The following is a 14,376-nucleotide window of genomic DNA, read 5'->3' on the forward strand; positions in this document are numbered from 1 at the left end:
GAACTTGGTGTTGATATATAAGCGCCCTAGCTATTCTACTGTTAAACGTTGGGTGGCTGTGTTTAAGGCTGGGAAAACAAGCCTTGACGATGATCCCAGGTCTGGACGTCCCTCAACTTCCATCAATAAAGATTCAATCAAAGAGATGTATTTACTTATACTGTCAGATTGACGTATTACCATTGCTGAACATGAGGAAGACATGGGTCTAAGCCATTATTCATGAACATTTACAGATGAACAAGATATCTGCTCGTTGGGTGCGAAAGTTTCTAAATTTTTATCTTAAGGAAATAAGAACTGACACTGCCAGAAAAAAAATGAAGCTAATTGAGCAAGATTTCGTCAAATTCAAAAAGAGATTAGTAACGGGTGATGAAATATGGGTCTACCACTATGATCTCGAGTCAAAACGTAGCCGGAGTTCTACTACTTCATGACGATACCTCTTCTCACACCTCTCGACTTGCAAAGGCTAATGTGCGACAATGTGGGTTCGAAGAGCTTCCTCACCCTCTGTACTCGCCAGACCTGGCACCAAGTGATTTCCTAAACTGAAAGAACACCTTCGTGGAAAGCGTTATGACGACAACGATGACCTCAAAGCTGCCGTGAATGGGTTTTTCAGGGTGGCTTCAGAAAACTTCTTCCTGACTGGAATTGAAAAACTTCACCATCGATATGAGAAGTGTATTGAAAAGCGGGGAGATTATGTTGAAAAATAAAATTAAAAACACTTTCACAATTGTTGTTTTTTTTGGTTAGGCTTAGGACTTTTTTACCAGCCCTCGTATTATCGGTCAATCCTTTGACACGTCATGTAGGAGCATACGTGTGTCCCATCTCCGTCAGAAACAAACAATATACATGTAATGTTTTGTTGTTGTTGTTGTTGTTGTGGAAATCTAGATAGGCAAATAAACTGAGGGGCCACAGAAACTATACCTCTCAGTTGATTTTATCATAATAATTTATGTTTGATTTGCAATTGAAAATGTCTTAAGTTAGCGATATTGTACTGTACTGGCCCTTCGTCACTCAAAGAAATACTTATGCACGGTTTTAATTGTTTTTAAATATTTTAATTTAAAACTTTTTAAAGACATCCTATCTTTGAAAATCAATAAAAGTGCTTTCTTTGCACACATTTAGTACTTACATTAGTACTTACTCTCTGCTCCAGCTTCTGAATGCCTCTCAAAGAAATTTTACATTTTTACCGATCTGTAAATCGATCTTTGCCAGCGCCAGGCTTTTTGGTTGTACAGGCTTGCATAGGCGGATCCAGAGGTCAGGGTCCAGGGGGTCCGGATCGAATGTTAAAGCTTGCTGTGGTCCCTAAAACTTGAATTACATATTCTCAGTCGATTTCTATCGTGTTTTCTACTAGGGCTGGGACGGGCAACTCGGATACTCAGGTCGCGTGGGTCTTGAGTCGGACCCGTGGTTAGTCACGTGACATACTGTTTACGATAACATGACATTAACAATAAAAATCAATGGTTACACTACAAGAAAGTATAGCTATAATGTTCACATTTCTTTCTCACAATGCAGGCATTTGTTCTGACTTTTATATGTTCGAGTAAGGATAAGGCGTCTATCAACTGCAGTGTATACATCGTGTATATAATAGTTTTTCCCAGGGCTGCGGTAAAACGATTCCCATTCTGACATTTTGTACCCAACTCTTGAGACCTATAGCGGGTATCCGGGTAGGGCCGGATAATAGGGTGTCGGGTACCCGGGTAGTAAATTTGGACTCGTCCCAGCCCTATTTTCTACCTTTACGTTGGATTTTGTAATAACCGCAAATCTGCATCATGATGCTTGTAACTGCACATATTATTATTTTAAAATGCCTACGACAATGACTGATATAGAAGTACTTTTTTAAAATAGAGTTTGGCTTCCGCGGAAGAGAAATACAGAAAGGTACAAGTTACATCAGACCAGTAGATGTACAACAGTGAATCTTCCCTTTTGCTCCAGATCGCAAGTTGTTGGTTCTTTTTAAAATAAAAGTTAATATTTAGTCTGTATGTATGGAAGTTACCCGGAGCGTCAGTAGAGTCACGAAAGTAATACAAGCATAGGTAGTGACTCACAGTTGTTGGCACGTGATGTGTTTGATAAAAGAAAGGTCATAGGATTAGGTGACCTGGGTTTTGTTCATGGCAAATGCACGTACCATCTTCATACTCCATCAACAGCCCCCTGGGTGTTGAAGAGAAAATTAGGAGAAGCGCGAGTAAAATATTGAAATAGAAGGGGAGATAACTCTAGCTTGACTAAGACCTGCAACACCACAGTTTGACTGTGTTTTCCCGCTGACATGAGACTGTTACGAGAGAAGCGTTGATTTCAAACTTAGTTTTAAATGGTAAACAAGGTACTGAGGTGTCCGAGGTGAATGGTTTGATAGACTTTAAGATATATAGGTAGTATAGATAAGTGATTGATAGTTGGTACAATTTATGTTTTTATCAAATCCCAGATATTACAATTAATCTGACAATCAAATAATCAATGTCACCCAGATTTGATTGAAATGCATTGTGTAAAAGGACTGTTCTGAGAACAATTCTCACATATCAGACAGGAAAAGTTAAACAAGATAACTTATTACTTCCCAAAACCTCGGTACACTTACATATCAAACGCTAACAAGATATATGTGTATTTTGAACGGAATAAACAAATAGAAAAAATCCAGGCCAACATAAATGCATCTGGAAAAGTAAATATACACCAGAAGTGTAAACCCAGCTATTTTTCCTTTTAAATCAAAGCATCGTTTATTTTTCACATTTCAAACAGATTTATACATATGGCGGAAAGAAATCAGCCGGCGCGTAGGAATATTTTCAATTCCAGCCGGCGAGCAGACGACAGGTCAGAGGTCAAGATAAACAAGATGTCTGCCACGATTCCTCTCGCGTGATTACAAGGGACAGCACGTGCAAAATGTCACGTTCGACATAAGCGTTGATAATGCTGACAGACACGGAATATCACCTGACATGCGGAATAAGATAATAGTGTCTAATCGAATGGTGTCTACCTTTTCGTTTTTTGGTCATATCCTCTTCGTTTTTTTAAGTTTTAAATCAGGCTTGTTTGCTAAAAAGGAAAAACGTTTAAACGAAACAAAATACAGCATCTGCCTTAAGAGGTCATTGTACGCTCTTGACTGTGCATGTATGACTTTTCCTTTCACCACTCCAGCTAACGACCGGGCGTTAGGGTTCTTCCAGTACGAACTTTTTCATGCGCATCAATGATTTTAACATCTTCTTAAAATATAGTTCCTACTATAAAGTAAACCCGAGCCGATAATTAGGAATAACGTAAATTGTATAATAATTATATCAGATCATCTTGTGTTCTTTGTTTCGTTTGTTTGTGAGTTCCTTCCTCCTTATTTTTTTAATTACAATATTTCTTTACAAAATGAGATAAATTGTTTCATAAATGAGATAAACTATTGACGAAAAGAGATAAATATAAATAATGCATGCGGTAAAATGTTGTTTACCATGCATAAGTGCATTGTTTGAAATGAGTGAGTGGTGTTTGAACAATATTACTGTTTACATCATGAATTGGAGTAATGCATGTGGTAAACGTGTGTGTGTGTGTGTGTGTGTGTGTGCGTGCGTGCGTGTGTGTGTGCGTGTTTGTGTGTGTTTAACGCCGCGCTCAGCACTATTCCAGTTATGTGACGGCGGTCTGTAAATAATCTAGTCCTGCCCAAGCAATCCAGTGATTGACATCATGAGCATCGATCCACGCATGCGCACTTAGAAACGATGACATGCAATCAACCAAGTCAGCGAGCCTGACTATCCGGCCCATTCAGTCGCCTCTTACGACAAGCGTAAGTTGCTGGGAACCTACATCAGTGGTCCTAATCAGCGCGTATCTAGGAACAATTGTTTGCATGTTTTCAAACTGTTGGTATATTACCACAATGCATTGTCTCTAAACACATTTTCATAAACCACCATTAATCGAATGTTTCTTTTCTCGAACAAGGTTCATCTCGAATAATTGTTCACCTCGAATCAACCCATGAACAATACACATGCGGTGATGAAGACTAAGATCCTGAGCTAAGGGAATCGTAATAAATTACACCAATTTAACCACAATATGAAAGTATTTCCATTACTTATAATGTTAGTATCAAATGGCATCATGGAAGCAGTTTATAAATAATTGTTGTATTTAATAGACAAGTAACATACTGACAATATAACGTCCCACACAGACTTGCATTCTCTCCGCCTTAAAATTGTCCAACCTTCGGCAAATGATACAGAGTCATGTTGCTCCCAATATGAAAAAGAACAGTCAGTGTGTGTGTGTGTGTGTGTGTGTGTGTGTGTGTGTGTGTGTGTATGTGTATTCATCATAGGGAGTGTAAATGTAGATTTGCACATATGAAAAAATACAATATACTCACGCGTGCACTTTAACATTTTTATGTTTACGTTGCATTCCAAGGGCGGAGCCTAGTGTTGTTGTTTCCTGTTATGCTATGGGTGAATTATTACTGAAAGCGGCGCAAAATCATACTCACTCAGAGGTATGACTGGCAAGTCTAATCTTTGGAAAAAAAGTCTGTCTCACATTACCTGTGCCATATTAATTTCCCTTCCGCCTTGCCCTGACTATATTATAATGCTATAGCCCAAAATGAAGCAAGTCTAGATTTCCACAGGTTCAATCTCCCATCTAACTGGGGCTCCTTTTCAATTTAAATTGAGTTGTTTGTTTCTATCAAAATTACAGTTAAGTTAGATCGTATACTGAAATAGGGTAGGTACATCACAGTGTATTTGACTTTCTATCACCGTTTTGACTTGAAATCTGTTTCCAAGTTTGTTATATATTGTTATGTAATGGATTGAATGATTTAGCATCAAAATTGGTTTTCGTAGCAGCAAAAACTATTTGTGTCGAGTTTTGTCACATACTGGGGACAAAAACATTTCACGTGATCTGTGAAATCAAGAATTACAAACCCACTAAACTCTTTAAAATTATTCAAAGTTACATTTTCAAAACATCGAACAAAAGATTGTTGACCTGTAATGGTATACGTGTAACTTAGACCCTTCCGAGATCCCTTCCTGTAAACCCGCATACCCCATCTCCTCACGTTACGGTTATTGCCGAGTCGGGCCGAGTGATGTCTGCTGTTTACACACTCGTGATTACGTCACGGGTCATCCAAAGTTCACTTCTGCATGTTTACCTGTAAATTGTGAGGAAAAGCGCGGGAAATCTGGCATAAAGGTAAACAAACTTTTACAACCTACGTGCAGACCTCCACGATGTCTTCGTCGGTTGTTTAATTTTACAACAGTTTCCGGTTTGTTGGAATATCATTACTACTGGTTTTGCGATCGATAGGCGCTTTTATCCATTTTTCTCCAAACATGCGAATTACTCGTGCTTATAGTAACTTGGTATTTTAACCAAAGACCATAAAATAGAAAATAAAATGGTCTCTGTTTTAACCTTGACATTATTCCACAGTAATTGTTGTTATTTGCCGACAGTACATTATGCATTCATTATTGCATTATTCCTAGATAAAAAAAATTCTGGGAAAACAGTACTTAATATTATAGCATGTTAAGGCCAATGAAGGATCGTGAAAAAGCGGACAATTTTTAATGAAATAAAAGAGCTCTTGCATTTTGGTTTTTTTCAGGGAAGCTCATGAATACAATTTACAATGGCATGGGGAGGGTCATCCTTAATATGACAAGCTTTAGGGGAGGGGCATAATTTTCTGTAAATTAGTTCATCAATAACCTGTGACCCAACCACCCTGTAATAAATAATGGTTGGGTCCCGACAGAGCTGATAAAACGTGTGTGCACCTCTTGCGATGTATCGATAAATTTGTCTGGATAAAAGTGGGTTTGTGCATGTGTGTTTTTTCGGTTTTGTTGTTCGTGTGTTTCTTTGTTGTGAAATTGTAAAAATGTTTAATTACAGTAAATATTTATCATATTATTATATGATTTGATTATTTTTCTGTCATCTATCTAATTTGTACAGTATTGAATGTTATGTTCACTTTTCTGAATGGAAAAATTCTGTCACTATATCGGTAAATATATTGTCGCTGCGAAATGATTGACTGAATGTTTGACTGATTCAAAGGACTATTGTACTGGATGATTATATATATATATATGATAATGATATGTATTCATATATACTGCAATTGCCGTACCTCTATCATTTTTATTTATTACACAACTCCTTAATTTGCCTGAAATGCTGTGTATCCGCGAATCCTTTTTTTACTTGAAATTGGGTCGTCGTATAAAACACACCATCGGTCATTAGTCCGGCGACATGGCAGCCGAATAAAGAGGCAGACACTTGACATTTGTACAGTCAAATGTTTTAGATTCATTTCTCAGTTGTATATCCCCGGGGTCAACACTAAGTATATAATCCATGCATTGAGCTCAGGGGGCCAGGCGGATGTTACCAATTGTCTTTCAGTGAAAGGTGTCACGCGAAGCGCTCATCCCAACCACGGCGTCAAACTTTATGTGGGCTGCTAGAAAGGTCAGACTTGGTCGCATTACGGGGATACATTTCTGCCGTATGAAACCACAGGTTGTCACGGTATATTAGTAACGTCCTCTCCACCCGAAAAACTCGATGGGAAATACATGTAAACAAACAACAATGATACACAGTACGCACAATATTTGAAAAAAAACCCACGTATTTATTGTACTTATTTAAATCTTCAAATGTTCAATATTATAAAAAAAATCAACTTTTATTCAGTAGCTTTACTCATTTTGATCTTCAAACGGAAATCAAATAATCAATATTATTCGTGTTAACAGTTTTTATTCGCTAGCTTTACTTATTTGATGTTGTAACCGAAAAATAAATTAAATCTTATTCTTTTAACAATTATTACTTAATCTCTTTGCCTACTTTGATCTTCAAACGGACAAATATGAATTCAATGATATTCCTTTAGCACATTTAAAAACAAAAACTGGAAATGTGCGTGATGTAAATTGAGTAGTATCTCGTTACATTAACAAGAAAAGTAACAGAGGGTACATGAACAGGCTAAAGCTATATAAATGCCGCTCTTCTGCAATACAGAAGCCTGAATATCCATGTTCTTGCTTGAAAATTATGGTTCGAGGTTCCTTGATATTTATGAATTATTAATCATAGCGACGTAATTCAGGATTTATCAACTCAAATTTATTAACAGGGTAGATTAATCCCCTTCTTCGTTCAGCCCTCGACCAACTCTTCCCCACGGTAACGTGATAATGGACGGGGCTCGTCAGTTCGTGTTTTGGTTGTTACACAGGTGATCAGCAAACACCTGTATCGTTACCTGTCCAGCAGGTAAGACGCTATCCCCTCAGGTGCGTGCATGTTGATCAATAAAATTCTGAAGCAGGTGTGAAATGAGTTGTGTCTGTCCTTACGTCGGATCGTATGTGACGCTTGGAGGCACGCGCGTTGTAAAAAATCGCCCCTTGACAAATTCGTAATTAAAGTTGCTTGTACCTGATATTTTATTTTAAAATAGTTGTGACAAATAGTTGAAAATGCCTTGTTTGTTTCATATTTGTATATCACTTCAACTATATAAAAATACAAATACTGACAAAATTAAGCAACAATTGCGAAATAATTTCCACAGTCTACAAGCTCAATCTCTCATACGTTAGTGTATATATGTCATAACGAATTCGGGAATCAGTAAAGTCCAACAAAACATGTCTGACATTTACCGAAAATAACCGCTTTTACATGTAGATTCGTTTACTCAATTTTACATAGACTGTCATGGGATGGGCCCTGTTGGTATCATAACTCCGCCTGCACAAATATCAACACATGATAGGCAACAGCTGAACAAAACGGACATCCGCGTTGTATGAGGCTGATGGCATTGTCGACATATGTCCGTATTTAAATTATATTAGAACGCACGAAGATACGTTTCGGTTACTGCCGTGGATATGCAGACAGAAGCCTTCTTTACAACGAATTTAAGTTACGTTAGAAGAGTATAGCTAAAGAAATGTATAATCACAGCATGATATGGATATGTAATTTTTGCGAATAGCTACCGCAAATCCCCCATTAAAAGCTTAAACGTTTATTTTCCCCGTGAACCTCCTGTGTATGGGTTTATCATTAAAATATTTACCTACCGTGCTGCGTTAGAACAGTAGCTAAAGAAATGTATGCTCGACGTGATATAGATTTATAGTTTTTGCATATAGCTACCGTAAACCCTCCATTAAATGTTTGGGTATTGAATTCTTTCACGAACCACCTGTGCATGAGTATATTATTAATATATTATTTATCTATATCGTGCTTTTGGAGACTGTATACATCAGTAATGTATCTTATTGTGTTCTCAAAAATTTGGTGTTACACGAGGGTATAGGCGGTAAATCGAGGAGCCACCGTGAAGGGATGCGCCACTGTTATTATGTGGGGTCAGTGAAGGCTTCGAAACAACCAAACTTCGAGATAGGGGGACTGAAAGGCCTACATACTGTCGTTGTGTATTTCAAATATACAATATAAACTAAGGAGTGAAAGAAACCATACCTCTCAATTGATTTTATGATATGTTTGATTTTCAATTGAAAATATTTTATGTTATCGGTTTTGTATCAAACAAAATGAACTGTACTGGCGTTTAGTCAGCATCTAAAGAATACTTCAACGTGATTTTATTTTTAGATTTGATTTAAAACATTGAAAATTTAAAAAAAACGCATAATACACAACTGCTGATGGGTATGTTAGACATCTTATCTTTGAAAAAACCCAATAAAGTTGCTTTTTGTGCACACATTTACAACATTTCTGTCATGGTAGGGATCTTTTGGTTTGAAATTATTTTTTTTACCCCATTCAAACCAATTATGTTTACAAAAAATTACCCAGCAAAATATTATTTTTTACAAACCTTTGAAAGAATGTGTAATGGTTAAATAAACATAATCAAATTTAACAACAATTCTTTCACTTTTAAATTACATGAAAACACAAACACGGTATACTTTCTTTTGACCTCAGTTTTAAATCTCTATTTTAAGATAGTTGGTACAATATTGCCACGTGTTTTCATACTTGAATTTGTTATGATAAGGATTATGTACAGTTGATGCTCACGGGTATAAAGAACATAACTTTTCAGTTTGTGTGTCTAGGTTTTATAATACATTGTACAATATTATGCTTTTGCGTGAATAACAGTGATATTAATGCACAAAATTCCCCTTGTTCAATTTTTTTTTATTTCGGGACGCCAGATAATAACAAGTTTAAATTCTGAGACTACGTAATGATATGTCTCTGTTTAATTTATCGCCTTTGTGTAATCAAAACATTGCCAATCCGACAACGATCGATCAACAGCAGGCACTGTGACAAAAGTTGGTTTAGGATAAAACTGCATAATTCCCCTTGTTCAATTTTTTTTTATTTCGGGACGCCAGATAATAACAAGTTTAAATTCTGAGACTACGTAATGATATGTCTCTGTTTAATTTATCGCCTTTGTGTAATCAAAACATTGCCAATCCGACAACGATCGATCAACAGCAGGCACTGTGACAAAAGTTGGTTTAGGATAAAACTGCATAATTTGATAAAGTTTAAAAAAATATTCATATTTGAACTATTTGATATTATTTACTTAACCATGACAGTAATCTTGAAGAGGAATCAAAACAGTTTCAAAACTAACCCGTCCCTGACAAAACGATATTAATAATCATATCAGCTATTTTATTGTAGAATTTGGTTATTTAATTGGTTTATGCTAACATTTTAAATTTCACATTTCTGCCTTAGCCTTTGTTAGAGGAATTTTCAATACTTATCTTTTCACGAGCGATCAGTATGACTGACATGATTATATGAACAGAGAAACGTGCTGCTTAGCGCGAGAGGGAAATCCACTGGGCTGGTCACGTGATCGCTCAGTCTGGCCTCGGTAAGGATCGATTTGCATTGGGAGCGAGAGAGAGCTGGGTCGAGTTTTGTTCAGGAATAGATCGCCTTCTTGTGACATTGCAGAACTGCAAAGGTAAATACTATACCCCCTGTTCGTCCTGTGTACAAACTACCTGTATATTGCCTTCAGAATACGTGTTGTTCCGAGAAATTTTTCTAACTATCATCGGCCACTGTTTACCTCTATTTCAATATGGTTGTCTTGACCTCGGGTGAATATGCGTCAAGATTGCACTGTTTGACAGCTTATTACGCTAAAGAGATGCGTATTTCACACGTTTATTCCCTAACTACACGTGCACAAGTTATCAAGGATTTGCTCGGTGACGTCCGTTTCAGTTAAATGTACCGTTATTTGCACGATTTTCAGTGAAATGTACAACTCCCCCACGCGATCGCGAGAGGTATTTCATGCGGAGTGCTATTTATAGCATCTCTCCCTCAGACAATGAATTGAATACATGTCTCGATCTAGGATCGTTCACGTTCTGGTTGTTGTCCTTGTCTAAGCCAATGTTTACTTTTTCTTGCCAAAAACGTCTTCCTTTGAGAAAGCTTATCTTATGTTGAAAGCTTGACATCCACATGGAACTTGAAACAACTTTAAGCAATACACATCTGATAAATTCAACATTACTCCAGCAGGCATGAAAACCCCGCGAAATAGCTGGTGGGTTATCCCGTATAACATCCTTTTGGTGAGTTACAATGTTGCAAAAACTATCCTTTTTTCTGTTATTGGATAATATATGTGATGCATTCTAACAGACACAGTGTTACCACATAGCAAACATTGTTTTACAATGGATCTTTCATCAGCTGGTTGAATGAATATTAATTTATTATAATTTTTAGGTTCATCACTCTTTACTTGAATATATTGCAAGAAATAGGACCATGACTGCTGTCTTACATTAAGAATACACTATTAAATTGAGAGAGTTTTTACTTGAGGATAATACAAAGATGTATAAATGAATTGATTCAAAATTAATTTTGTCATTAAAAAATGATGAAACTGTTTTGTTAATTACCAGTATCTTTGTTTATTAATGGTTTTCATAAGTCCCTCATAGAAGTGTGCATCACATCACACACTCCAATCAATGATTCAATCGGATTGGTCATTATTATTGAATCAGTGCTACTGGGTAGGAGAATTGCTATAGCAACAATAAATTAGTTGAAATGGATTAGGTGACCCCTGACACGAAGGCTGATGGGCCTGACACTTGGTATAATGACCCTAATTGCTAAATAAGTATGATTGTTGCACACCTTTGTATTGTCACCGACAGGAAGCTTTAGAAGACATACTTGAACATTGGGCACACCTCTTGAAGATAGTGGGAGAAGCAATTTTGTATTAAGTTAATTTTAAACTTATATGGTTAATATTATCTTCAAATAAAGTTTAAATCAGAACATCCTAAACATGATAAAAAGATTTTGCAGGAATATGTTTATGTTCCTTAAATTCATGAAAACAAATACATTATTTAATCAAATATTAAAAGCTCTTGCGTCATGAAATTATATCAGCAGTGCAATTACTGAAAGTATTATTTAACATAAAAAAAGAAGTTCTTTCCTGTAACTGATTTCTCTATTCCAGCATGTTGGAATATTTGTAGAACATGTTTTTAATTATTGTATATTGTTGTCATAATATATCTAAATGACATCTATACGTCCCATAGTATTTCTGTTTTTGTATTAAATTAATTATTGCACTGCCATGTGAACAGCAATGGAAGTGAATCTCTATGAATAGTGATTGGCTTATGGTTGAAGCTGTAAATAGGCGAATCGATTTGACGTAAATATTCTCTTTGACACAGCTGTCAGTGTAGGTATACAAATTGATTACAGTCATATTGATCTTGTGATATGTTCATACTGTATGCTGCCTGTATTGCTATTATATTATCGCTGCAGAACATAATCCATGCAGTTTAGGGAAGATATTTCATCACGCTGGCAGTCTCACGGTTTAACTTGAAGAGGCTCAGCACTTGACATATTTAGTGTGTAGGGGAAAACCAGGATCTATTTTTAACTTGTCTCGCGATATGCATGTGCTACTACGCAAGTGCGATGAAATGAAGAGTCGGTTAGTGATGAACGTTTGTCGTGTATTTATCAATTAGTGACAACCTGTAATACCATGCCAGTGACGATCGTTGTTCATGCACAGGCTACCCCACCATTGATCACGAAGTTTTGTTGGCAGGCAGAAAATATCGTCAACAAAGCTCTTTTTTAATTGTGTAGTATTTTTATGTAAGTTTTTTTAGTAGAGCATGAAGTTTTATGAATAATAGTCGAGATATCATAAAATAATTTTAAACAAGAACATTTTATTATTATTTTATTGTCATGCTGCCCTAAATTACGCTTAATGCCATATATACGTATGCTGTGACAGGTTAGTCATTGACATTTATTTTTGCAATGTCATCGTACAGGAAAAATAGAGGCATTAATACAAGCCCTTAAACATGCAAAAGTCAAGCATTATTTTTAAGGCGAAGGAATCTTTTCACTTGACTAAGGTATTGAAATTGGTTTTTACATTTTCAACGTTGGTATTATTATGCATTCTGATAACTCAAGTTTTTAAAAAAATGACTTAAATAATTATTCTCTTACAGACAAATTTGACTTGTTCGAACAAGGATTTGACACTGTATTAGTGATAGTTTTCCCATAGATTATATCGTCCACTTGGGCAGCCAAAGATGTACAATAAATTTCTTTGATGAATTCATCTCCAGACCAGTGTATGAATCTGCAAATTATTATTTCTATTCAATCTTACATGCGTATATTGATCATAGAACTGTAAAAAGAGTATATCCGATCATAAATAATACATTAAATTGCAGTGCTTTATCGTCACTGCGACATGATTCATATCTTTCAACAATGGAGTTGGTCACCAAGGAAATAAATCCACACAACCAGGAAACTACACTTGCCCCGAGCGGAATGTTCCAGCGGGTTCTCAGAGTGAAGTCATGCATTTTGTTCACATTGATTCAACAGTTGACTTTATATTAAAAAATCATACATCACTTGCGGATAGGTGGAGCTAAGTTGGGTTTTATCAAAGTACTCCATAGCTATATTTGAACTTGTTTATTTTTTATTGCTTAGTGCTGCTCTGGCAATGTTCCAGCAATATGACATTGATCTGTAAATAATCGAGTCTGAAATAGACAATTCGTTGATTGACATCATGAGCATGGATCTTTTTGTACTAGAGGATGTATCATAACTTGTGTTCGAAGGAAAACAAATAGTCCTTGCAGATATTTAATAGTACTAGCCTTGTACCTGCAGATTAGTTGCTGTGTCAATATTTCACTGATTTACTTTAGAGCCTCGACATAATATGCTTCTTCCATTCCCGAAGTTTAAAAAAAATAATTTTTCTTTTCCCTGTCAGTATATTTTCCTGCGCCACAACATAACACTATTAATAAAAAACAGAACATGAATAGGTAACTCTATATCTGCTGGTAGTTTTTTTAAATAGGTCACCCCAATCTGGTCAAGTAGAAAAATCTCCAGTATAATTGAGGGGGATAACATATCCGTTAACATCTACATTGTTACAAAGCAACAACCTTACCGATGTATGACACTTAATTTGGAAAAACCCAGCGGGACTATTTTTAGCCCGAGCGTGGACCTTCGCTTTACCAGCAGGCTGTGACCTTGTTTTGTCTAGTTCACATGCAAGTGCAACTTTTTAACCATCCCCGGCACTCAAAAGAGAAAATGTGTTACTAGCTTATAAAGACGACTCTTTTAACATTGTAGTCACTGTTTTGCGCTACCTATTGATTAGATTAGAAACTGAAGGTCGATATTGCATTGCGGTATTTGATATGCAAATGAGGGCGAGTAGGTACTCCGTTCCAATTTTGTCCGTGCTGGTTTTAACAATGATAAGATGTGTAAAGTTAGGTGTGTCCGCATTAGCAGGTTTGATTTATATTTTAATTCACATTTTTACAGTGGTCACATTCACAGTACATACATTATCACTGTTGAACCTGCAACATATTTCCTCATGTGACAGATATTGATGTTAGACTCAATACCAAAGATTTCAAGAGTGAATATTAAATATTATAAAACAATGCATAAGTCAATATGAAATTATGCAAAGAGTTAAGTGTTTTATGAACAATCATGATAATTTAGAGTTTAGTATTTACATATTAACAAATATTGTTTTCACATTCGTTTACAGCTGCATGCAATTTCAGTTGTTTAGTACATTTTGGAATTAGAACGAAAATCGAT

The 14,376-nt window shown here is 36.1% G+C and overlaps 1 protein-coding gene across 1 annotated transcript in view; it reads left to right on the forward strand.

The window, feature by feature from the left end:
• The first annotated feature begins 10,044 nt into the window (after positions 1–10,044).
• LOC139469843 (methylcytosine dioxygenase TET-like) overlaps positions 10,045–14,376 on the forward strand; it is a 54,909-nt gene continuing 50,577 nt past the window's right edge. The window contains exon 1 of the mRNA XM_071252152.1: positions 10,045–10,132. The gene's annotated coding sequence lies outside the window, so the exon portion shown is untranslated. The remainder of the gene's footprint in view (positions 10,133–14,376) is intronic.

Source organism: Haliotis cracherodii, unplaced genomic scaffold (assembly GCF_022045235.1).
Source record: "Haliotis cracherodii isolate W230 unplaced genomic scaffold, xgHalCrac1.p SCAF_2, whole genome shotgun sequence".
Taxonomy (NCBI): domain Eukaryota; kingdom Metazoa; phylum Mollusca; class Gastropoda; order Lepetellida; family Haliotidae; genus Haliotis; species Haliotis cracherodii.